Source organism: Capsicum annuum, chromosome 5, assembly GCF_002878395.1.
Source record: "Capsicum annuum cultivar UCD-10X-F1 chromosome 5, UCD10Xv1.1, whole genome shotgun sequence".
Lineage (NCBI taxonomy): Eukaryota > Viridiplantae > Streptophyta > Magnoliopsida > Solanales > Solanaceae > Capsicum > Capsicum annuum.
The window spans coordinates 80,980,691-81,007,099 of record NC_061115.1 but is presented as its reverse complement, the minus strand read 5'-3'; the positions used below and the strand labels follow the sequence as shown (position 1 = coordinate 81,007,099).

The 26,409-nt window shown below is 35.6% G+C and overlaps 1 long non-coding RNA gene and 1 pseudogene across 1 annotated transcript; both read right to left on the bottom strand.

Annotated features, from left to right (window-relative positions):
• Window positions 1–20,075: 20,075 nt before the first annotated feature.
• On the bottom strand, window positions 20,076–20,706 carry LOC107871877 (annotated as a pseudogene).
• A 2,634-nt stretch (window positions 20,707–23,340) lies between these two features.
• Window positions 23,341–24,368, bottom strand: LOC124898836. The gene is made up of 2 exons (XR_007055619.1): window positions 24,292–24,368; window positions 23,341–23,556 (listed from the first exon to the last, which is right to left on the bottom strand). It is a non-coding gene; the product is annotated as an uncharacterized LOC124898836 (long non-coding RNA).
• Between the last annotated feature and the right edge of the window lie 2,041 nt (window positions 24,369–26,409).

The window sequence follows — 26,409 nt, the reverse complement described above, 5'->3', positions numbered from 1 at the left end:
TAGTAATTATTTAGGCTCAAATAGTTATTTCTTCAGATTAATAATTCAGTATTTGTTTCAGATATTAAAACCTTATGGGATATCAGATATTCTATGGTATTTATGATTGTGTTATTCAGTGCTCACAGTATGTACCAGCTCATGGGTTAGCTTATGGTACCCTGGGACTATAAGCACCGTGTAACGCCCAGGGTGTACTCTTGGGACGTTACAAATGTTGTATCAGAGCTTAATATTTTAAAGTATCCTAGGAAGTCTGAAAGTTGTGTTCAGTAAAGTCTTATGCATCGGTGTGTAGCATAAAACACTTATGGACGAGAGGATACAAGGCATTTAGGAAAAAATTTCCCTTCTTTCAGTATTCATGTAGTGCGAGTGAGCATGAGCTCATGTTAAACTCTAAGTCTAATCTATTTCTTTCTTCCATTTAAAAAACATGCCTCCCAAAAAGTAACAGAAGAAAAGGAGCAGGAAACCAGCCAGCACCTTAACCCGTCCAGGAAGATCCTCTGGATAAGCATGTCTATCACGCGGAATTCAGAGCAGCATTTACCACTATTGTAAATTCCATAGCAGCACAGAATGAATGGCTACCTATTGTTCTAGCCAACCCAGTGGCAAATACTACTGCAAACAAAATTTGGGACTTTACCCAAATAAATCCTCCTTTTTCATGGGATCCAAGTCTAAAAAGGATCCACAGGATTTCATAGATATGGTTCAAAAGGTAATGGATGCTATGAGGGTGACATCTAGTAAGAGTGCTGAGTTGACTGCATATCAGATTTAGGATGTAGCCCTTACTTGGTTTAAGCAGTGGAAGGTAGATAGGGGTGTTAATGTAGGGCCTGTAGAATGGGAAGAGTTTGCTATGTCTTTCTTAGACAGATTCTTCCCATTGGATTTGAGAGAGGCCAAAGTATTAGAATTTATTAACTTAAGGCAGGGCAGCATGAGCTTGAAGGAGTATTCCCTCAAGTTTACTCAGTTAGCTAGATATGCTCCTCATGTGGTAGCTGATACCATGTCCAAGATGACTAAGTTTGTTTCTGGAATATCAAATATTGTGGTTAAGGAGTGCAGGATCACAATGCTGATTAGGGAGATGGACTTGTCTAGGTTGATGATCCATGCTCAAAAAATTAAGGAGCATAAGATTAAGGAGAAGGAGACAGAAAATAATAGAGCTAGGATAGGAAGTTTTAATTTCAGCTATCCAAGGTCAAGAGGTGGTAACCATCCTCAGTTTTATTAAAGGTCTTCAACCTTAGCACCCTTTTCATCCAGTGGCCCAGTACCCAAATTCAAAAAGGATAATAGGGAGAGAGCACCTAGCTCTAAGTCCCAATGCAGTGGTAGAAGTGCCCGTATGAACCCACTATGTCAGAAGTGTGGTAGGCACCATCGTGGTGTGTATAGAGCGGGTAGTAATTTGTTCTTCAAATGTGGCAAGACATGTCATCAGATTTGGGAGTTTTAGGTAGCTACTCAGAAAGGTAGGGATTTGCACAAACAGGAACAATCCAATCAGTCATTAGTTCAATCTGGTCTCCCAACTCAGTAGGGTGCCACTTCCAGTGCTACTAGTGGTCACTATTTGTACAGATTATATGTTCTTCAGTACCGCCAAGATCAAGAAAATTTTCTTGACATAGTTACTGGTACGTTAAAGGTCTTTCACATACCTGCTTTTGCTTTTCTAGACCCTAGAGCTTCACTTTCTTTTGTAACTCCATATATAGGCATCAATTTTAGAGTCAGTCCCGAAACTCTAGCAGAGCCATTTTCAGTATCTACCCCAGTGGGTGGTTTCATTGTATCCAGGTAGGTATTTAGGAACTGTCTGGTCATAATAACCCAGAAAGTTACCACCATTGATCTCGTGGAGTTAGAGATGACAGATTTTGACATCATTCCACTCGTGTTATTCCTTAGTTGATTGTTAAAATAGAATAGTTCATTTTTATTTCCCAAATGAACCAGTCGTTGAATGAAGAGGTAGTACCACAGCTCTTAGAGGTCAGTTAATTTCATACCTTAAGTAAAAAAGATGATATTGAAGAGGTGTATTTACCATCCTGTTCAATTCAAAGACTCAAATTCAAAAACCCCAACTCTAGAGTCAGTTTCAGTAGTGAGGGAATTTCCAGATATGTTCCCTAAAGATCTTCCCAGAGTTTCTCCCGAAAGGGAAATCGACTTTGGAATAGATCTTCTCTCAGACACCCAACCCATATCTATTTTGCCATACATAATGGCTCTAGCAGAACATAAAGAGTGATAGAACAGTTAAAGGATCTCCTAGAAAAGGGATTTATCAGACCTAACATCTCCTCATGAAGCACACCTATTTTATTCTTGTGTAAGAATGGCGGTTATCTCAGAATATCAATAAACTACCGTCAATTGAACAAAATCACAGTCAAGAACAGATATCCACTTCCTATAACCGATAACTTGTTTGACCAACATCAGGTGCTAGTTATTTTTCAAAGATAGACCTCACATTAGGTTATCATAAGCTTAGAGTCAGGGAATGTGACATTCTGAAAATAGCTTTTCGAACCTGATATGGTCACTTTGAGATCCAGTCATGTCCTTTGGTATCACAAATGCCCCAGCAGCCTTCATAGACTTGATAAACTGAGTGTTCAAGCAGTAGTTTGACTTTTTCATCATAGTCTTCATTGATGACATCTTTATTTACTCCCGTAGCGAAAGTGATCATACAAAGCATCTTAGAATAGTGTTACAAACTCTTAAAGCTCATCAGTTGTTTTGTAAATTCAGTAAGTGTGAATTTTGGCTAAGATCAGTAGATTTTCTTTGCCATATTATTTTTGGTGATGGCATTAAGGTTGATCCTCAAAAGACAGGGAAACTGAGAAATTGGCCCAGACCCATTTCTCCATTAAACATCAGGAGTTTCTTGGGTTTGGATGGATATTACCATCAGTTTGTTAAAGGGTTTTCATCTATTGCATCCCCTATGTCCATATTGACTCAAAAGAAAGTTAAGTTTTAGTGGTCAAATTCCTGTGAGAAGAGTTTTTAGGAGTTGAAGGCTCGACTCACCTCAGCCCCAGTTCTTACCTTGCCAGATGGTTCAGATGGGTTTGTTGTGTACTGTGATACATCAAGAGTAGGTTTGGGCTGTGTCCTTATTCAGAGAGGAAAGGTCATGGCCTATGTCTTTAGGCTACTTAAGCCCCATTAGAAGAATTATCTGACTCATAATATCGAGCTAGCGACTGTGGTGTTTTCTTTAAATATTTGGAGGCATTACTTGTATGGGGTACATATTGATGTGTTCACAGAACACAAAAGCTTAAAGTATGTGTTCTATCAAAAAGCCTTGAATTTGCTTCAGAGAAGGTGGTTAGAGTTGTTGAAAGATTATAACATGAGTATTTTGTATCATTTGGGCAAGGCCAATGTAGTGGTAGATACTCTTAGTAAATTGTCTATGGGTAGTGTTGCTCATATTGAGGAAGGTAAGATAAAATTGGCTCAGGAAGTCCATCAGCTTACCTAACTAGGTATCCACCTAGTCGATTCAGCAGAAGTTAGTATATGGGTGCAGAGTAGTTCAGAATCCTCTCTAATTTACGAAGTGAAAGAAAAGTAGGGTAGAGATCATAACCTAGTATGTTGAAAAAATCAGTTAGCGATTACAAATTTGAGGTTTTCTCCGAAGGGGGAGATGGTGTAATGCATTGTCAAGGTCGGCTATGTGTTGCTGGTGCAGATAACTTGAGGAAAAAAAATTTGTAGAAGCGCATGGTGCGCGTTACTTTATTCATCCAGGGGACAGTAAGATGTACCACGATTTATGGGAGATCTATTGGTGGAGTTGGATGAAGAGGGATATTACAGTGTTTGTTGCTAAATGCTCTATATGTCTGCAAGTTAGGATTGAGCACCAGAAGCCTAGTGGGTCCATTCAGGAGTTCAGTATTCCCACATGGAAATGGGAAGAGGTAAACATGGATTTTTTGATAGGTTTCCTCGTACCCATCATCAGCATGATTCTATTTGGGTTATCGTACACAGGATAACCAAATCAACTCATTTTTTGCCAGTCCATACCTCTTATTCATCCAAAGACAATGTCAAAATCTATATCAAAGAGTTGGTTAAGTTACATGGAGTTCCAGTATCCATTATGTTAGATAGAGGTACCCAGTTTACCTCTCACTTTTGGAAGGCATTCCAAAAGGGTCTTGGTACCCAAGTACAGCTCAGTACAACTTACCACCCTCAAATAGAGGGTCAAGCAGAAAAGGCCATTCAGATTCTGGAGGATATGCTGAGAGCATGCATTGTTGATTTCAAAGGTAGTTGGGATGACCACTTTTCTTTGATTTAATTCTCATATAATAACAACTATCATTCTAGTATTTAGATGGCTCCATTTGAGGCTCTTTATGGTAAGAGATGTAGATCTCTAATTGGTTGGTTTGAAGTAGGTGAGGCCGCGGTAGTAGGGTCTGACTTGGTGTTTGATGCATTTGAGATGGTTCAGTTGATCAAAGAAAAGCTTAGAGCATCCCAGAGCTGACAGATTTCGTATGCAGATGTGAGGAGAAAGGATCTCGAGTTTGAGATCGGTGATTCTATGTACTTGAAAATATCTCCTATGAAGGAGGTACAGAGATTCTGCAAGAAAAGGAAACACAATCCCCACTATGTCAGTCCATTCAGAAGTCTCAGTCTTTTCAAAAAAGAAGCTTACAAGCTTGAGTTGCCTTCTAATCTAGCTTTAGTACACCCGGTATTCCATGTCTTGTTGTTGAAGAAGTATATTGGTGATCCAGCTATAGTTGTTCCCTTAGAAAGTATAGATGCTCAAAACACTCTTTCCTATGAGGAAGTTCCAGATGAAATTCTTGAACATCAGGTTCATAGACTAAGGAACAAATAAGTTTGACTAGTCAAAGTTCTCTGGCGGAATCAGTCCATTGAGGCCACTTGGGAAGCAAAAGCAGCTATGCAGAGCAATTACCCTCATCCTTTCTCCGCAAATTCAGATTCTTTTTAAGGTACTAATCTTTGTATGATTTCTCTCTGTCATGCTCAGTTTCAGCTGTATATCATGTTTATGTCAGTCATGCATTTACAAATTAGCTTAACCATTCTCATTCGAGGAGGAATGATCCCAAGGGGAAAATATTATAATACCCCATGTTTCCCTAGCATAATCTAGGTCCTGATACATTAGTATTCAAAAAAAAAATTCAAAATACTCATTAATTTTTAGGTTAGAGCCTGACATTATGTAGGAAATTCAGTTAACTTTCCAATGATGTAAAATTCGCCCAAATCTAGTAATCCAGTAAGAAGTTATGGCGATTTTACGTTTCAGTTGTTACACATCGTCATTTTTACCCTTAGCACATCACGGAGCCAGTCTAAATAACAATTGTAAGTTTCCATTATAGTACAATAATGTTGGCGAGTCATGCCAAGAACCCAGTTCACGTTTGGCAATTTCTAGTGAGCCTCCGCTATTACGACACATCGCGAAGGTGGCCAAAATGGCATTCCAATGAAGGACTACGATCTTACCGCATCGCGCCATCATCCAGTTTCCTAATTTTCACTTTTCTAGTGGCTTGGCGTGATAGTGGCGCGACACACCAAGACAAAAAATTAGGATCTTCAATTTCCTGCTTGCATTTTTAAATTTGTTTAGGGGTATTTGGGTCTTTTTCCTAAGCTCCAAACTCATCCAAAACACAAAATTTAACCCCTAATTGACCTAAATACTCATCATTATTCAATTTCTCTCAAATTAAAGATTCTCTTTTCAAGAACAAGTAACCCTAGCTCTAAAATTCAATGCCAAATATCAAGAACTCACCATCAATCCTTCCAAATTCATTAACTCGTACATGTTAGATGTTCATCCATAGGGTCCTTTCACTCATGGACTCCAAGTATCCTATTTAAATTACAAAATTCTAATCCTTTTAAGTTATTTGATTTTAAATTGTGATTTCACCCATGAATCTCCATGAACTATTATTTTATACCTGGTTTCAATGGAATTATTTTTGTTATTCAATTCTCCATATTTTAATGTTATCATTCGTTGAATTAATCATGACTTAGTACTATCCAAGTTGAATTCATGCTATTACTACAAGCTCCATAACATTCCTATGTTTGACCTAACTATGAACTACAAGTGTTTGATAAAATGCCTACAAGAATACATGTTTGATAAAAGCCTTCATGCTATGTCCTTTAAGCTTAAGTATCATGTTACTATTATTGCTTTTGAGTCTTGGGGGTACCGAATACCCAAAAATCAAAGTTGTTTACTTATTCTCTACTCAGTATTTTCAAAATAATTTCAGAATACATCATGAGTATTACTAGATAAGTTAGCTAAACTCATAATATTTAGTAACTCAGTGTCATTCAGTTGGGAGTAGGACTTAGCACTGAGGGAGTGTAGGGATTGCGGCTTCCCCATCAGATAGGCAGAGTTACTAGTAGTAGTCCCTAAACTATACAACTACATAGCCAGCATAGTATATGATATGTCACTCGTTAGTGTAGGCTTGACTATCTCTCAAGAGTCACCCATCAGTTTAGGCTTGACACCCTTAGTTCTTCGGGACAGCACATCAATATAGTGGATCCACACAACCAGCATTAGTACCTGTGGCATAGTATTAATACCTATCAAACTGGGGTTACAGGTTGGACCCTAATTTGCATAGATTGGGGAATGTAGGTTTAATGATCACTCCTACAGTCTCAGTCCAATAATCAGATCAGTAGTTCAGTCTCAGTATTGTTTGACCAAGTAATACAAATATCTGTTATTTTAGTTTTTTAGTGAAAGACTTCTATTTATTTCATGCTATATGCTTGGTCATTTATCCTCAGTATCTACAAATGTTACGTACCTTTAGTATTGACAGACTTTCATGCATACATAGTATTTATAGATTTCATATACTTTCAGTATCTACAGATTTCATGCTCTCTATTCAGTATTTCATGTTTTATATGTCAATTCAGATAATTATTATTCTTGTTCATGAAACCATGTATGTCATCCTACCTTATTTAGCATACCAGTACTTTCAAAGTACTGATCGCATATGTTTCTTTTGTGCTATGATGTATAATATCATAGGTTCTGACTCTCAGTTCTCGAATCACACTTAGACTCCTCAGACTCCCAGAAGTAGTAGTGGAGAGTCCTCATATTTTGAGGACAGACTATTTTACTTTATGTCTTTATTTTAGTAGTTAGTGGAGTAGTTGGGGACTGTCCCATCAACTCTTAGTTAGTAAGTTTAGAGGCTTTTCAGAAACTACAGTCAGTTATTTAGTATTCTGACATCAGTTGACATGTAAGTTAAATATTCAATTTGTCACAAATTTTTGTATTTATTTAGGCTCAGATAGTTATTTCTTCAGATTCATAATTCAGTATTTGTTTTAGATATTAAAACCTTATAACATATCAGTTATTCTTTTGCATTTATGATTGTGTTATTTAGAGCTCACAGTAGGTACCATCTCATGGGTTAGCTTGTGGTCCCTTGGAACTGGAAACATCGTGTGACACCTAGGGTGTACTCTCGGGACGTTATAGTAGAGCTAGGCCTATATAGCATATGGGTGCCTTCTTATGTTATGACAGCTGAGCTACACAATGTAGGCTAAAGTTTTAAAGTACATGCTAATCCTAGTTCCTTACTCCATTACATGATATATATATGTATTTGTAAATAATTATGTGTATTTGATTTTGAACTGGTTTTTAATGGTTGATGAGTGGTGAATTCACCACTCATTTGCATCCAAAATTCATGCACACTAATGCGATTTGAAAGTATGAACAAGATAATTTTGTTAGTTGAATGCACTAATTTCCATATTTTTAAAGCATATAGGTGATAAAAAATAAAGATGTGGATTTTAGCTTGAAAGGAACCATAAGGAGAAGAAAAGTACAAGCTGGGAGACCCTTCACATAATTAGGCTCATTTACCATAATTACGATCCAAGGGTTGTGATCGCGGCTAGTACGCTTTGGTCAGCAAACATAATCATGAGAAATTGAAGGTATTTGCGGTAGCCGCAATCACGAACAACTTACAGCGATCGTAGCTAAGCGGGTTTATGCCTAGGGGGAGTTTTGTCATTTTGCCAGCTGACCCTAAATTTCTTATAATTGTAAAACCCTTTTCGATTTGATATCTTACACTTTTATAAATAGAATTTTGGACAATTTTAAATCCTACTAATTGGGGAAACTCTTGTGTTTCAATTTTCCAATTTGGGTTTGGTAAAATTGGAGATAAATTGAAAAATCTTCTTATTATCCATTGCCATGGTTGTTTTGAATGATCCATTTGGTATATCTCTTCTCTTTAACTTTATGAGTAGCTAAATTTTCTTGTCTTGGGATTATGTTTAACTAAGGTGCAATAATATGTAAGTTGTGATTATTTCTGTAGATTTTAGTTTGTTGATGTTGGGTTTCACTATTGCTTGTTTGAATAGGTTAGGGTTTATGGGTGAAAACCCTAAATTCCCAAGATGGATTTATGGGTGAAACCCCCAAGTTCTTGAGAGCTAATATCATCCTTTAAAGAGAGTGTAGGTGAACTGGGTAATAGCGGACAATAGTAGATGTAGTTTGCTATATTTTCACTATCTTATAAATAAGGATAAGTAGAGGTTTCGCTATATCTTTGGCATCTTTCGAGAATAGTGATGCCTGATTGAGGTATTAGGTAGGTTTGTTTACACACTTGTGAGGTACCTAAAAGGTGGAACGGGTTATAATCTAGAGAATTTATTAAAAAACTAGCCTCATGAACCTTTAACCTAGCCTACCATGTCGTTGATAACTAGAATTTTCAATTAATCATCATGCACCTATACATAACTTTCCCTTAGGTAGACATAATCCCAAGATCCTCTTCATATTTAATTTTCAATCACAATTTTCGCCATTAGTAGTTAACTTTAATAGCTTTTGAATGAAACCATATTCCAAACTAACCCCTCTATTTTAAATCATATATTTTTCTTTATTTATATTACAGGTATCTTTATAGTAACTATTAAAAACCATAGGACTAGAAGACGAATTCCTCTTGATGATGAGAAGCAACTCCATGATGTTGGGGGGAGAAGTTCCATCTGTATCCCCCCTACTCATGGGAACAAATTTTTCAAATCATGTATGTTATGTTGCATATGCTACAAATTATGGGATTTTTTGGGGAGCAAACCCATGATGACTCCAATTTTCATTTGAAGAATTTTATAGAAGTGTGTGCGCCCCTTTATATTCCATGCATATCCCAAGAGTCCATCTAGTTGTGCCTCCTCCCATTTTCTCTTATAGTAGAGGTGGTATTGTATCTTTGATCTTTTTCAGCCAGATTAACTACTCCATGGAACGAAGTTACCATTGCCTTTCTTGACCGATACATCCTACCATCGAAGATACTATAATTGCGTGATGAAATCACTAACTTTTGGTAATTGAATGGAGAACCATTGTATAAGGGGTGCAAAACATTCAACGAAAAACTCATGCAACTTCCCAACCATGAGGTACCGGAGAAGATACTTCCCCATATTTTCTAACGAGAACTAGATAAAATAAACAAAACAATGGTAGATAATGCGGCGGGAGATTATCTTGTGAAATTAACTTATCATGAAGCTACAAACATGCTTAGGTAAGTTACCAAGCTAAACAGGGGGTGGAAAACCTGTGAGGTTGAGGTACCAAAAGGGTGTCCTACTACCTCCTTTGTTGATATTGAGCAAACAAAGAGAGATAAAGAGAGGGAGGAAAACATGGAAAATTTGATAAAATAATTGGCAATTTTAATGAAACATGTGATGGTTGTACCCACAAAATCGGTGAAACCTTGGAATCCAAGGGCTATTATGATGAAGAGGACAAGATGTTTAATAAATAGATTCGGTATTTGGCAAACTATTTGGGTAGTTCCTACCCTACCTATCAAAGGCAAGGTAGGAACTAAGGTTTGAACAAAAGTGATAGGGATCGTGACCGTGATTGGTGGGATAGAGACTGTGACTATGATCGTTATGTTCCCCCACATTAAATGGAAAAAAATAAAGCAAATCTCTCTAAACCTGATACATACAAAACCAAAGTGTCTTGGCAAGAATTTTTATTAAAGGTGAGGGAATGGATAAGATGGTCCATGAATTGAAAGGTGATTTTTCACAAATCAGCCAAATGGTTGTGTCCCGCTCCGCTTCTATTATGCAGTTGGAAACACAAATAGGTCAAATCTACCCTCAACTAAATGCTAGACCAAAATGGGCCTTCCTAGTAATACTATTGTTAACTCGAATAATGATGCTCAAGTTTTGGAAATAGACACTAGGTGTGGCAAGACCCTCGGGGATCATTTGAGGGAGATTGAGGAATAAAGTATTGGTGAAAAGAATACCAAAATTGAGCACATCAATGTGAAGAAAAATGTTGTGGCTGAGCCAAAAAAAATAAAATCAGAAATCTCAAGAGGATGAAAAAAATTGGCAAAATTGATAAAGAGGTGGTTGAAAATGAGGATCCATGAAGTGATATACTTCCCACTATGCAAATCCCACCTCTATTTGCACAAAGGCTTAAAAGAAAAGAGGAGAATGGCAAGCTCAATAAATTCATGGTTAACCTTATCAATCTCTCTATCAATATCCTATTACTCAAGGTTATCCAAGAGACTCTGGGATATGCAAAATTTATAAAGAGATTAATGTCGAAGAAAAATCTTGTTGAAGGTGACATTATTGAAGGGAACTATGGGTGTAGCGCTATCATAGGTAGCATAATAGTAGATAATAAGAAGGACCCAATGGCTATTACAACTCTATAGACCATCGAGACACATATATTTGAAAAAACTTTATATTACCTTTGTGCGAGTATTAATCTCATGCCCTTTGAAATATCTAATAAGATTGTCTTGGGTACCACAATATCGATGAAATTTTTTATGGCAGATCGGTATATCAAGAAACTGGTTGGTGTTTTGTTCAATATGCTAGTAAAAGTGGACAGATTCATCCTTTCGGCGAATTTTATGGTGCTAGATTGTGAGATGGACCAATAGGTGCCTATTATCCTTGGTTGACCATTACTTACTACTGGAAGAGTCATTGCCATTTTTGACTTAGGGAAATGAGGTTTATAGTTCATAATGGTGAAGTTTCCTTCTTAGTATCCAAAATGAAGAAACAACCCATGGAGCTTCAAGAAGTGTCGGTTATAGTTCTTGAAGAAGAGGAAGTAAATGAGGGGTTCCTTGAGGATCCAACATGAAAAATATAAAGAAAGTCATGCCACGATGATAACTAGGGAGATATGTGAAAGGCAACCCACAAATGGCACCAATATGGCTCGTATCCTTTGCTTTTAATTTAGTAGCATAGATTTTAATTTATCATTGATTAATCCATGCATTTGTGGCACTTTGGAGTGTTTTTGACTAAGTTGAGAAGGGAAAAGTGTGAAAGTTTTGCATGTTAGTATGAACAGGGGATAGTGTTTCAAAATTGAGTGATAAGCTGAACAGGGGAAAAAAGAGGTACAGAAATGCTCTCAGTTACTGTGATCGCTGGTCCCGTGCTTCTACAATCGTAATCATCACTTGATCGACTGTAATAGCATTCAAATCTATTTAAATGACCATTTTAATGCCCTATTTCCCTCACACTCCCTTGTCATCTTTTCTATCAAATTGTACCCACTCTTGGTAATATTTTGGGCATACAAAAGCATCTTAGAATCCATCTTGCATTATTACTCTGGTAAGTGCTTTGAATTCATGCTTAAATTGTTGAAGGTAGGCCATAAAATGCATGAACTAGGAGAGGCACTTGCGCTTTTACTTGATAAATTTATAATTATTTATACTTGTGGGGTGGTTCGCTATTGTAAATTGTGTGCACACATGTGTGGAAGTCTTATGTACCCAAATTGTGTTCAAAATTGTGAGAAATATAGTATGCACACCAAGTACTTGATCAAATGCCAAAATGAAATTACAACTAGTTATTATCAAATTCTAAGGGCATGATCAATTATCCTTTTACCTTGTTTAATGATATTAATTTTAAATCTTATGTTGGAGCAAGTTTTGTCTTAGAATTCGTAATTTTGAATTATTGAAAATTGGGCATGATCTGGCCTCTAATGTTATGATCATGTTCGCTGGATCGCAATTGTGGCACTGCAATCACGATTTTGTAAACCGTGATTGCAATATGTGGACTTAACTTTAGCCAGAGCCATAAATTCTGTACTTGCAATTATTGTCCAAACATGACCAAGTAACCATTCCATGAGCTTTGTTGGACAACACATCATAGCTTATGGATGAAAATAATGATGATGAATGTTGTTGTGTTGTTCACATATTTTTTATGTTTACATTATGGGAGACTACGATCAAGTTCATTTCATGGACCTGAGTGCCAAAATATGTACTATGGTGATCTTCCCAAAAAAAGATACTTTTGGAAAGGGAAATATGCTTGGACAAGGTGCTAAAAAAGCTTCTAACATTCCATGAAAGACTCATGGCCACATGATGGAGGTACTTTGCCTCGGATCCTTGTCAAAAAAATGAGCAGTGGGTATGGGAATTATACGCTAATCTTAGAATGGTATCTTTCTCGGACCCAGTTATTAGGATCTAAGGAAAGATGGTGAACTTTGGAGCTGAAGAGATAAATTAAATCTATTAGCTCCAGAATGCAATCATGGATAAATTTTAGGCTAAAGGGTGTAAATTAGGTAGTTGGTTGGTGGAGAAGGTATGTCCGGGAAAGTAGGTCCCTTGGTAGGCTACGAAGAGGAACATATCAATGAATACCTTCACTGTTGAGGTCTTGATCTGGTTGACCATCTTTTGTATCCTGTCTCCAATGCACCCACATGACAACGTTCCATATTTGCAAGCTCTAATGGTTGCTTTCATTCTAGATGACATTGTTTTTAATGTTGGTCGACTTGTGGTCTCTAATATGAAGTTTTTTAAGATCCACGGTGATATGCATCTCTTACTCTCCTCTTTAATTATTGAGTTTTGCAAGAGATATAGGGTTTTAGAGTACCATGGAGACATGAGGGTGCACCCTGGCACCCCTATTTATACTTTAAAAATTTTTGTTGAGTGTGCGCCGAGAAAGAGCAAGAAGAGGAAGATTGACTTGGATATGTCAATATGTGAGGAGACAAAGTCTTATAGGCCATCCATAATAGGACCTATTAAGGAGATAAGTATTGACTTAACGCCTATTAGGGAGCTTATGTTGGGATTATCTCAGGGGTCGGGAGAGCCATCCACCACCCTCTATTCATATGTGTCCCAATGTGATTATGAGAAGTATTTGGTAGATCAGTAGACACAGGGAGACACAATTTCTAGGATTAATAAGGCCCATTTATTATTGGTAAAGTCTCATAGAGAACTCTGGGACTCGAATGAGAAGATGATATTAAAGGGAGATGAAAAGGAAAAATTTATTTTACAAGATGTGGAAGAGGGTAAAGGGCCTATGAAAGGTTCTAAAGCAATGAGATAGACTACCTTATTTCTGAGTTGAGAGAGATGATAAGGCCCTAATTGAGTGGTCTAATTTTTATGATGCTGGAGATGATGTAGAGTCTGAGGGCGAGAGTAGCCCTTGATATAATTTCAGTGAGCACCCTTAAGTATCTTTATGCTTTATTTTTTATGTAGTAAGCACACTGCAAGAATTTTAGTTGGGGGTGGCTGTCTATATATTCATTTCATTTGGCCTGTCTTATTGATATATTTCTTGATGTTCTGATATTATTTTGGGTGATTTTAATATTTTTGGGGTTGTAATATTTGGGCACTTTCATTTTTCCCAATTTTCATGGATTAGTTGTTTGTTTAATTTTTATATTTTTACATTATCTTTATTTTTTTATGGTGACATCGGATTATCCTTTTCCTATGATCGATTAAGTATTAGCATTCTTAATTAAAAATCATCGAGATTTGGTTTTGAGCCAAATGCAAGTGAAATCTAAGTACGTGTAGCATTTTCGATTTGTGCATTTATACCTATAGTGAAGTCTAAGTTTCCATATGGTTTGCTCGTATGAAAGCCAAAATATGAGACATCATCTTTGTTTGGTTCCATAAATAGCAAATTATGCATGGTGCAAATGCGAAGCAAACACTCCCTCCATAAAAAAAATTTTAAAAAAATAAAGGGTATGAACGTGAGTGACCTTGTAACAATACTTTATGTCTTTTTGTGAGTACAAAAGTTTTGCTTATGGAAATTGGTAGATACTTCATTTGGCCTCTAGTGGGAATAAAAATTGAGCTCCGTTAATTAGTTTGCATTCCATGTTCAGTGAGCATATTTTTCTAAATCTTATGCATACTTGTTCCATGTAGAACTTTCCTGTTAGTCTCTCAAGGCTAATTTTGATTATGCTTTGCTGGAGAAATGATTCTAGGTCATCTTTGTGAACATAGGAAACAACTTTAGCCTAAATAGCTTGCCCATGCATAGAATAGTATCCTTAGTTATCCAATTTGAACATTCAATCCGTTCATTGGCAACCACATTACAATCCTTAAACCATTCAAAGTTTGTTCCCACTATTGAACACTACCCTTCTTGAACCTGAAAAATAAAAATTGAGGATAAATGCTTAAGTTGGGGGTGTCATGTTTTGAAAATATGTCCTTGGGCTAAGGTAATGTAAGTGGATACCTATGAGCTAAGCAATGAAATGGTGAAAAAGAAAGAAATGATAAAAATAAGAATAAGGCATGATTGCAAAAGAAATAAGCGAATGAAAGATGCCTTCAAAACATTAGGTATATCAAGGTAGCTAAAATAAGCAAGTGTAAAGTGTGAAAAAAAAGGGATCCATGGCAAAAAGTCGGATGGAATAGCGTGATGTAGATGTTCAAGGAGGGTATATCCACTTTATTTCTAAATGATATCCTACCTTTCTACAAACCTATGTTACAAGCTCTAAAAGCCATTCGAGATCTCCAATCAAGTATACTCATTGCAGTGATGATTGAAAATAAGGGAAAACATATGGTATGGTGCTAGTTAGCATCGAGAATATTTATGAGAAAAAGAGAGTGAATCAAACTTAAATCTCATGTGGCATGTTACATTATTTTGTGTGCATGGGATATCCTTCTTGTGAGGAGACATGTAAATAACTTGAGGTGGTTGATATTATCTTCTGAAAAATAAGGCAAAAGGAGTATAGTGGAGTTGAGTCAGTAGATAGTCACTTCTGGAGTGTTAGTGTTTGTTGCATTGTTTCTCTTTAAAGTCCTTTGCATCTTTAAGATTTTATTTCATGATGAGGGGTGTCGTGAGAATAGCTTTGCCCATGTTTAAAGAGCTACTTTAGGTAGAAATCATGTTTGATTTCATTATGATCATTAGGTTGCATAAATAGGTTTAAATTTTCATTATCTCATTGAGTAAGAGGCAGTTTTGCTTGAGGAGAAGCAAAGAGTTATGTTGCGGTGTTGATGATTGGTGAATTTACCACTCATTTGCATCCAAAATTTGTGAACACTACTATGATTTGAAGGTATGAACGAAACAATTTTGTTAGTCAAATGCACTAATTTCCATATTATTTAGGCATACAGGTGACATGAAAGAAAGATCTAGATTTTAGCTGATAAGGAACTAGAAATAGAAAAAAAGTGCAAGCTTGAAGACCCTGGATATAATCAGGCTCGGTTACTGTGATGTCTTTCTGAGGGCCGCGATCGTAGACAGTCCATTTTGGTCGGCAACTCGATGGCAAGAATCTAAAGGCATTTACGGTAGCTCTGATGGTAGACAAGCTGCAACGATCACAGTTAGGAGGATTTTTGCCAAAGGCAAATTCTATCATTTTACCAGCCAACCCCAAATTCTTTATAATGCTAAAACCCTTTCCTATTTGGTATCTTACACTTTGAAGAATTGTATTTTTGACAACTTGTAACCCTACTAATTAAGTAAACTCTTGTGTTTGAATTTTCCAATTTCATAAACAAGATAGAATCTATGTCAAGATCAGTCTCATCTAATAAGAAAGAAACAAAGAAATCCAATAACTACCTTATGGTCACCGGAGGATAACTAAATTACTATTGTGAGCATAACAAAATAATGGAGAATAGAATGGTGTTGAAATAATCACGCAAGAAAGTGTAACAGTAATAAAATTAATTTGCACACCAAACCTAACTAACAAATTTATATCATTAAATGAAAAAAGGATCAATGATAGAGCTAACACTGATTTTGATGGATGTTATGCCGGAAAAGGTTGTTCCAACCAGATTTAGAATGGAAATGGGAGGCGGCACCAAGTGGAGGCTCGCCGGTTAATTGGCTGGTTGGCTAGTTTTTTGACAACCTAAAAAAATGATGGAGCGACGGCTGGAGATGGCTTGTCTGACCAAGAAGATGATTTGTTGGAATTGACGCAATAGGCACTTCAACAAACAGGCTATATAGTGGCAACAATTAGTGGCGAGTTAGTTTGTTGCTGCAGAAACGCCATATTTAGCGGTGACAAATATTGTCGTTGCAATACATCATCATATTTAGTGGCGATAAATATTGTCGTTACAATACATCATCTTTTAGCATCGACTAATTTTTGTCACTGCTAATACGCGTCACTATACCAAAAATTTCAGTCCCCGCAGAAAAATAATTTTTGGCTCCATTTTTATAGTGGCAACAAATATAAAGTCATCACTAAATATTATTATGTGGCGACAATGTCGCCACTACAATTAATTAATTTCATTTTTAATAATACTGGAACCTTCTTGTACATATATACACATATAAATTTTAGAAAATAAAAAATTAAAATAATCCTTTTTGCTTTGTTCTAAACAGAACCAAAAATGCCCCAAAGCTGCTCATCGTTCTTCTGCAAAGAGTTCAATGTTTTTCACCAAAATTCACATCTACCATTTCCTTTTTTCTCTAAACAAAACCAAAATCTCAATTGTGAAACAAAATGGGTTAGATTCGTTAGTTAAAGCTACTCAAATTGTTGGTCAAAGATGTTGATCTCTTCAATCGAGTTTTGCTTGAAATTTTGAGTTTTCTCAAATAGGGTTCTCAGAATTTGTGCTCCGTAAGGTATGTGGTAAAATTCTTTTGGGTATTATGTTAACCCTTTAACAAATAACCTTGAGCTTGGATTTTATTATTTGATGGTTGGGAGGTGATAATCGGGGTTCTTACTGACGTAGTTGTTGGTGATTTTCTTGATTTTGGTTGTTGTTAGATGGGTATTAACTTCCAATCTTGTCTTGTTCGGCCTTAAGAATGTACCCATTACTCTATTAGCACTAACTCGGGCTACTTTATCTTGATAAGTTCGATACTTCCATTTTGTTTTCTTTTTCTATCTATATATATAAATGATAACTGAAAATTCTTCTGTGAATTTGTAAAAGACTGGTTGAGTTATCACAACATTTATCAGGAGGCATTTAGGCTGATTTTGTAAAAGTTAGGGCTTATGCTATACTTGAATTTCCAATGTAGTTGTTGAATAAAAGTATCCATGGTATGAACTTTGCACTGCTTAATGTTAATCTTTGAGTGGATCAAGAGGTACAATCATTGTGAAAGTTTAGGATAGTTTAGGGGGACTGAGCTGAATGTGATAATGTTTATATATGTTTCTTCAATTTGGAACATTAGTTCTTTACTTCTTCCAATAGGACTTTGCATAGTTGGCCAAGCGTGCATCAGGCTTCACTAATATTCAATTTATTACCTACCTGATTGTGTTAGAATTTTTGTGTCTTCTCTTATGTTGGGTTTCTTGAGAATGCAAATAGGAATATAGATCACTTACATTTGATTAATCAATATAGTCATCTTACTTACATCAAAGACATGTGATGTAATGACTTTGTCTTTCCTTAGACTTATGTTTTAGTTAGTTAAGAAGGTGGACTATTGATAGAGCTTGTTTGTTCAATTTTCTAAATATGGGAAAGGATACAATGCTGAGCAAATTTGATTTCTTTATTGGCAGACAAGGTGGTTGGAAATGATCTTATGATATGGTTCCACTAAACTTAATGGCTTAATGGCTTAAAACAAACTTTTGATCGTATGAGGGAATTTGTATTCGTAATAGGCTGACATCTTGTCTTTTATGTTCTTATTATGATACCTTGTATTTGGCGTTGTTTTGCTTGCAACTTTTATTGGTAAATAAAATTAGTGTTTAAGTACAATCAATAATTTTAAACAGTTTAACAAACTATTTGATATTCTATAATTATTTGATTTAATGTTTCATTTTATAAATTGATATTTTCCTCAACAGTAGATATATATTTTGTCATCTTTAATTTCTGGTTCTGATACACTTCTCCTTTTTAACCTAATATTGCAAAAAATGAGAGAAGCAGGGTGAGGTAAAAGTGGAAGAGAAGGTTCAGGACGTGGACGTGGATGTGGCAACTTTCCAGAACGTGTAAGTTCTAAAACAACATCTCATCCACAAATACAACCAATAGGAGTTATTGCACCTTCTTTGGAGACTGGACAGTCATCTAATCCAAGCCAAGGACCTCTACAAACTGAATGAATGTCAAGTGCCCCTGTCCAAAGGACGTCCCCAGAGACACAATCATCAAGAAATCTAGATGAAACTATACGACTTAGCCTAGAGGCTGAAACTGGTGTAGGTTAGTTGATGATTAACTTCTCTTCTTATTAAATCCTAACATATACATAAGCATCATAGTGTCATCCTATTTTTTTCTTATTCTTGATTAATGTATTTGTACCGGAGGGGGCTTATCTTTGGTTTTGAGTGAACGTTGGTGCATCCATGAGGTTCCTATTAGTCTAGATTATCAAACATCATTCTTTAAAAACCCTATCCTTCTGTAAATCATCCATTTTTTTGTAATCACTTGTTTAGTAAAAAAAAATTGAGAACTTCTGTTGGGACAGTAGTGCATTGGTATAATGTTCTCGACTTCTTTGGTAATAACTGCATTTTTGTTATACAACTTTCATACATGGTTAACAGGCTACAGCATATATGCCTTCTTTCTGTATAAACATGTTTTCTTATCAAAACAAATACGGAAGAAAAAATTAGGTGTATCAATTTTTCTTCGTCATAGAAAACAGAGAATGTTTTTTGCCATTATGATGTAGCTACTTGCTGGAAATTGTACATTAGTTGGTGTTATACAGATAACTTTTGTTCATATTTCTCCAATGTGGTTAACTGGTATCGTCAGTGTTGTAGATATACTAAAATTGTATTTTTCATTTGTGCTCTTGCTGCTTTGAGCTTTAAAAATATTTTGCACTTTTCTTTTGGTGCACGTATGTAGTTTCTATTTGTATAGACTAAGGAATATTGGAATTCTTTGATAAGTGCTCTTTGTTAATTTGAGGAGTGGGAGTTGGCTTTGGAGGCTAGGTTTTTGTTGACAATTACATAAGAAAGTACAGAATGTTTTTGTTGACAATCACATAAGAAATTGATGTTAAAATTTATGAAGTAACACTTGAATTGAATTGAATATTATCTAATTTTCTTGAGATATTTCTAGCTCTGTTGTGATTAATCAGATCAGTGCCTTAATCGGCAAATCACTGCCTTAATCGGTAGATCAGTGCCTTAATTGGAAGATCATTGCCTTAATTGGCAGATCACTGTCTTAAATCGGAAGATCACTGCCTTATTTTAGTTTCTTTTGTTCCCACTCCACCACACTTCCTCCCCCGCCTTCTGCCTTCTCACGATTTCAATTCCATTGGCGTCTTCTTCAATTTCTGTAAAATACAACTATCTATTTTTTTCACTGACAAATAGGTATCAAAACATTAAACCAGATTTCAAATTCATACAAGTAACATTTGTCTTCAAAAGTTAAAAGACCAAAAAGGAAAATAAACCATATTAAATTGTCATACTAACAAGGACAAAAAGTAGGCATAGCACCAACCGTCCTTACAATTTGTCATGCTCACTTGTTTGACTTCTTAGATTCCTGGGCTAGCTGGGCTGGGGCAGCAGCGGTAGCTGGTGCTGCCAGTTGTACTGGCTCACTGAGCCAAATGCTCCTCCTGCCTAGCGAACTTTCTTTCCCTGATAGCCTTGTTATTTGCCCTCCTAGCCTCAAATTTGTCGGACAAGGTCTTCTCTCTATCCTTCTCAGTTTTTTTCTTCTGGATATTTTCCATCAGCACATGCTTGTTCTTAAAGACATTACCCTTCACCTTCATGTACATGTCATGATATGTGTGCTTGTCAATCTTCTTTGATTCCCCATACTTTCAAAGCAAATGCCTGAGAAATCTTATTTTCCTCATCCAAAGCACCTTGGTAGGCAGTTTAGCCTCTCTGGTACCTTTGTGCTTACCGTATCCAGAGTGACGGCCTTTCTTCTTAGCCTCCTTCATTCTGCAAGTACGAGATCTTGAGTGAATTTTTGTTGGTTTCCTGATGATGAAACCATCCTTCACCAATTTCCTCATGTTTTGATGAGAATTATCCATGGAGATTTCATTGCCTTCATTAGGATCAAGCCAAACTTTGCCTCTTCCACAGCTTAGTACACTCGCCGCCAGCCACTTTTGGAGCTTTAACAACACCATTTTCGTTAAGATGTTGTTGTTGTTGCATAACGAAGGAGGTAAATTACAACCATCGGTGATATTTTTTTGTTCTTCCTTTGCGAATATCTAGTTTTTTTTGCTTTACTTATGAGTTTGTTTTAGTGAAAAATTTTTCAAAAACTTTGAGATTATGTATAGAGATGATGATATTGACATATAAAGTTTAATTATGAGTTTGCATAGTGAAAATCTTATAAAAAAACTTGTAAATTATGAACATAAGAGGCATATGAAGCAACAACTATTAGATTCTGGTTTTCCAAAGTAAAGAAAAGGACTTGATTGACTATAGCATTAATAACTCGCAGATGGTTGGTTTCAGCAGAGTTCACAAGGACTACGGTAGTGTCTGAATAAAGGTCAATCCAGCTTGATGATATCTATAAAAACATGATAGTTGAGCATGTTACTCTGAATCCAAACTAGTGTATACATGTTCTGAAGTTTTTCAATTCAGCTCTTGAAACCAAATACAAAGCCAGAATGATTCCATAGTTTGTCTATCTTTCTTTTATTTTATACTTGTCTGTTTTTTTTATTTGATGCTTTCTCTATTTCTAGCTCTGACTTCTTTCCTGTTGTGTGGGAATTTCCTTAGCAAATTATGTTCATTGAATTCCTGCATGACTCCCTAACAAGTTCAAGTCCCCAACTCATCTTCTATTCAGTTTTCACTTCCAAATATGATACGTAAATCATCTTACACTCATCTTGTCGGCCCCACCTTCTTACTACTAATCTGATTTCTTATTCACATGAGCTTATGAGTTTATGCTTAACATTACATCCATATTTTAAGAAACTTATATCTACCATAAGTCAGAATACTTTCTGGATATCCAACCTGTACAGCAACAAACACCCTTTTGCAGACACCTACATAGCAACACACATATAGAAACCAACTTCTTCTCAATCCATCATAACATCAATTAGATGAGGAGGGATGTTGCATCTTCTTTTAAATAAAAATATATTTTCTTGGTTTGCAGTTTCCCGCATCAATAAAAGGAAAGGAAGAGGGAAATACAAATCTAAAACTGTGGATTTTAAGATTAAACATGGAGGAAAAATCAAAATTATGATTCCAGATGACATAGATAGAGCTGTAGGTTCTGGAGCTAGAGACATTGTCAATTACTCTGGTTGCATCATGAGAACCACTATCTCATTTTGAGATGAAAATTGGCAGAAGATAGTTTTAAAGCATGGAGAAGCAATGTGGCTTAGGGTCAGGGTAATTACTCTAAATATTGTATTTTCTTTATATTTTATGTTTTATCTATATGCAGTTAGAATATCAAATATACTGTTACATTGTATGCAGGATAAATTTGAAGTTCAAAATGGGCTGCCAGAGCATAAGTTGCAAGGCTTTGTGATAGGCACTATGCAAATACTTTTTAGATCATAGAAAGATCGATTACATGTTATCTACTCTAGCTACGGCAATGATAAAGATCGATTATCTCATCAACCTGAGGATGTTGAGTTGGATGACTGAAATCACCTAGTGGAATATTTTGGTAATGATGAATTCAAGGTAACTTGATAAATAATTCAAATTTTACACATAATAATAAGTATTTACTAATTGATTAGAGATTTCCTAATCTACTAACTTAAGCGCAGGTCGTCAGCGAGAGAAACAAAAGAAATAAAGAAAAACAAATAACCAAACATTCGTATAGTACAAGATCATTTGCAGGAGTAGAGGAATCTACGGTGAAAATACATTATATTTGTTCTCTTACTATTACATATACTTCTTTGATATTTATACAATTATTTGCTTATATTTTTTCTTTTGATATTACAGAGAAATCCTCTTACAGGAGAAAAAGAGACACCAGATAAAATTTGGGAGATCCAACATACACGTAAGAATGTTAATAGGGAACATGTATGGTTGGATCCACAATCTGAAGAGATTCATGTACTTTTCTAAAACTACTGCCTTATTGCCTTCACGATGTACTATCAGTTATGCTAGTATATTATGTATGGATGTAAATGTTAATGCATTATTATAGGGACAGCTTCATCAACTTGTCGTTGAACAACAGTCTAAAGAGATCGAGAATCTCATGACTAGCGATGATATTTTATCTTCGGTTCTTGGGGTGAGATCAAGATATGTTTGGGGAAAAGGACATGGGAAAAAGCCTCATAAAAAGAGTTAAATGCAACAAGCAAACATAGAGGCCAGTGTGTCTTCAGTGGTAGAAAGTATGCATCAATAGATACAACTTGACATGGAAATAAAGTTGCAAGAAGAGCGTGAACAAATGGCAGCTGACCCTAAAAGAGATATGGATCAGGATTTACAAAAGAAATTGGAAGAGGAACATGAGCACATGAAAGGAGAAGTAGAAAAAATATTTCAAGAAAAAATGGCTTCTCTCATGGATGAAATGCAACAGGTATTTTCTTCACTAGAATTCGGTTTTTAGATTGTAACAACTTCAACTGTTGCATTATCACTATTGCTTCATTATGTCATTATCCAACCAGAGATCCTTTTTCAACCGTTCTATGACCTGAACTTGGCATATGTCATGAAAAGCACCGGTAGCATCTAGTCCTGTGTTATGCATCTATTCAAACAGATTATGACATGTTTACCCTTAATAGGGGCTGACTTTTAATGTAAGAAGTTCAGATACATAGATGAGAGATACATGTAAGATAAAGTAGTTTCACAGTAATCTACCCGTCAAAGTTAGAGAATGATATCCCCCACTAGCTATCTGAAATTGTATGGCATTACTTGTATTAATTGTGAAAGAGGTTCTCTTCCTCGTCTTGACATGGAGTGTACACCCTTACCTTCAAAATGTAAAAGATCATACAATTAGAATTGCTGGACATAATCTCGACAGTTGAAACATTATGTTATCAGGGAAGTTAAAGCTCTGAGAGACTTCAGGAGATGAATGATTGACCGACTCATATTACATCTTATGCTTATGGTGAAAATTGTTGTCACCATTTACTTTCGTAAGAATGATTTTTGATATTACCTTGACTACATAAACATTAGTAATTTTAGCTGGTATAGATAGATGGTATATATTTCAATTTCTTTATATATTCTAAGGTCCTTGAAATTGGCAGATCGCTGCCTTAATCGGCAGATCACTGCCTTAATCGGTAGATCACTGCCTTATTTCAGTTTCTTTTGTTCCCACTCCACCACACTTCCTCCCCCGCCTTCCGCTTGCTCACGGTTTCAATTCCATCGGCGTCTTCTTCAATTTATGCAAAATACAACTATTAGAGATATTTTTTTTGTTATTCCTTTGCGAATGTATAGCTTTGTTTGCTTTACTTATGAGCTTGTTATAGTGAAAATTTTGTCAAAAACTTATAGATTATGTTCTTAAAGCTGATGATATTGACATATAAAGTTTAATTATGAGTTTGTTTTTCATTTTCTCAAACTCTGAATGACTTCCATCTAGCATATATGTGGTTTTTTATTCATTCTATATAAATATCTACGGATTCCTCCAGTATTCTGATTAATTTTCTTTCACAAGTAAAGAATACTTGAAAATTTACCTGAGGTATATTTGTAGTGACAGTACCAGCCTTTGGGTTCGGTATGAGTCCTCTAGGTCCCAGGATCCTACCTAAGGTAGCAACCTGCAACAAATAATAGAGAAAATATCTATATAAATGCATAAGAGAATGTCACAAAATGAGCCACAGATATGTTTAGGAGTAAATAAAACTAATATTCAGACAAAATTTACTTAAAGAGGTGCAATTTCTTAAATCAGACGTCAAGCAGCCTTTAAATGGAAAGAATAGGAAGGGAATCACTTAGCATAAGCAACATTTCCATCCATCTGCAGCATTATATTTATGATGAGCAAGATGGACCATAATGCAATTCAAATATACAAAGCGAAAAATGTCACAGGAAATGGCGGATAAAGCATGGAAAACTCGTGCACAATATGACGACAGAATTTTAAGATTGAACTTTTTTAGAAAAAAAGGTAGGTTTTCTTAGAAAATATGTACATGGTGACTAGCCAGGTTTTGAGGTTGAGGAATTTTAAAAGCACCAACCTAGCGAAAGGCACGAATAAGTATACATTGAATAACGGAGAAAGACTGTAAAACGAGTAATAGAAGCTTCTGTGAAAATGTAATCAAAATATGTTTCATTCAACCATTTCATTATCTTAGCGGTGAAGTTTTTCCAGAAGAAAAGTTGCTAGAGCTTTTCACCAGGTCATGTGAGTTGGTTCGTAACAAGTTATGCATTGTTAAGTTATAAACTCAGGTTGATAAGGGACAACATATGCAAAAAACATTAGGAGCTAGATCTGCTGAATTATTTGAGATGGAGACAACCATTGTTTGCCTATTACAAACATCAATATGAGATTCACAAAACCATGAGACAGAATTTCATAGGCTGGTTGTCGAAGAGAGTAAAATTTTCAACTATTTCTTCTGTGGAGAAAAAGTTATGAGAATGTTTTGTTAGAGGGAACTTGCGACTTTGTTAGTAACTGTAGATGTTAGTAACTACTGACTATATGATTTAGGTCTATATTCCTTTCTGCTTTTACTTTTCATGTTGATATGCATCCCTTAAGCCAAGTGTCTTTCAAAAACAACCTCTACCTCTATGAGGTAGGTAAGGTCTGGTACTCTCTACCCTCTCTTGACCCCACCCGTGGAATCCCATTGGATGTGTTGTTGAGTATGCAGAAAAATTTGGTCTTACACATCTGAACAGTGCTCTGTTTCTCAGAAACATCTCAATGGTTGTGGAGAGTTTCTCGGAGCAATCCTTCCCTTGATCTTTTTTTGTATTCTTCCTCTGGTACCTGCCTTTTCATGTCATTTAACTCTCAATTTCTAGTGCTTTTTCAAGTGCTTTGTCAAGTGCATTTCCCACCTCATGTTGCATTTTTGCATTTCATTTTCTGTGTGTATTAGCACCCTTTGTTTGCTGTAATTATTTCTAATCATGTCCAATCTTCTATGATCTCATCCATCTTAAACATACATATCACACAATATTCATATGAAAATTGCATCTCATCGTGGAATCTTATCCTTCATATTACTGATTAGCTCACCTTATTAATTAAGGTAAACAAGTATAGTTTTGAGGCATGTCCCTATATACACCTACAGTAATGGTAAACTCTTTAGTATCTTCTTATATTGATCTTAATTAAACATGTTATTGCTCTTTTGTACATAGGTTGTACTAAAAGTGAAACACCATATTTAATTTACAACATTACTTCCAAATCCTGCTAACTACTACCAAAATTGAATCTAGGGTGTTATTATTTTATTTTGTGTAAAATTCAATCTCTTATAGGAAATAAATTCAATCTCTTATAGGAAATCGATAATTGCTTTTTTATTTTTAAGTTAGGCAAAAGCCTCTTAATTTGAAGCTTTTTAGTAAAAAAAAGTGATTTGATGTTTTTTAATGGCAGGTACATTCTTAAACTATAGGTTGACCAAGGAGGACCATGAAGGCTTGGAATGCATTTTTGATTTTTGATCATATGTATGAATATGATAAAACTAAAGCACAAATTGTTATTAACCTGTATGTCGTTGACTTCTTATTAAGGGAAGTACTTATAATATTTGATTGGAGGATGATTTTTTAAAATACTATTGGATGCTTTTACTAGC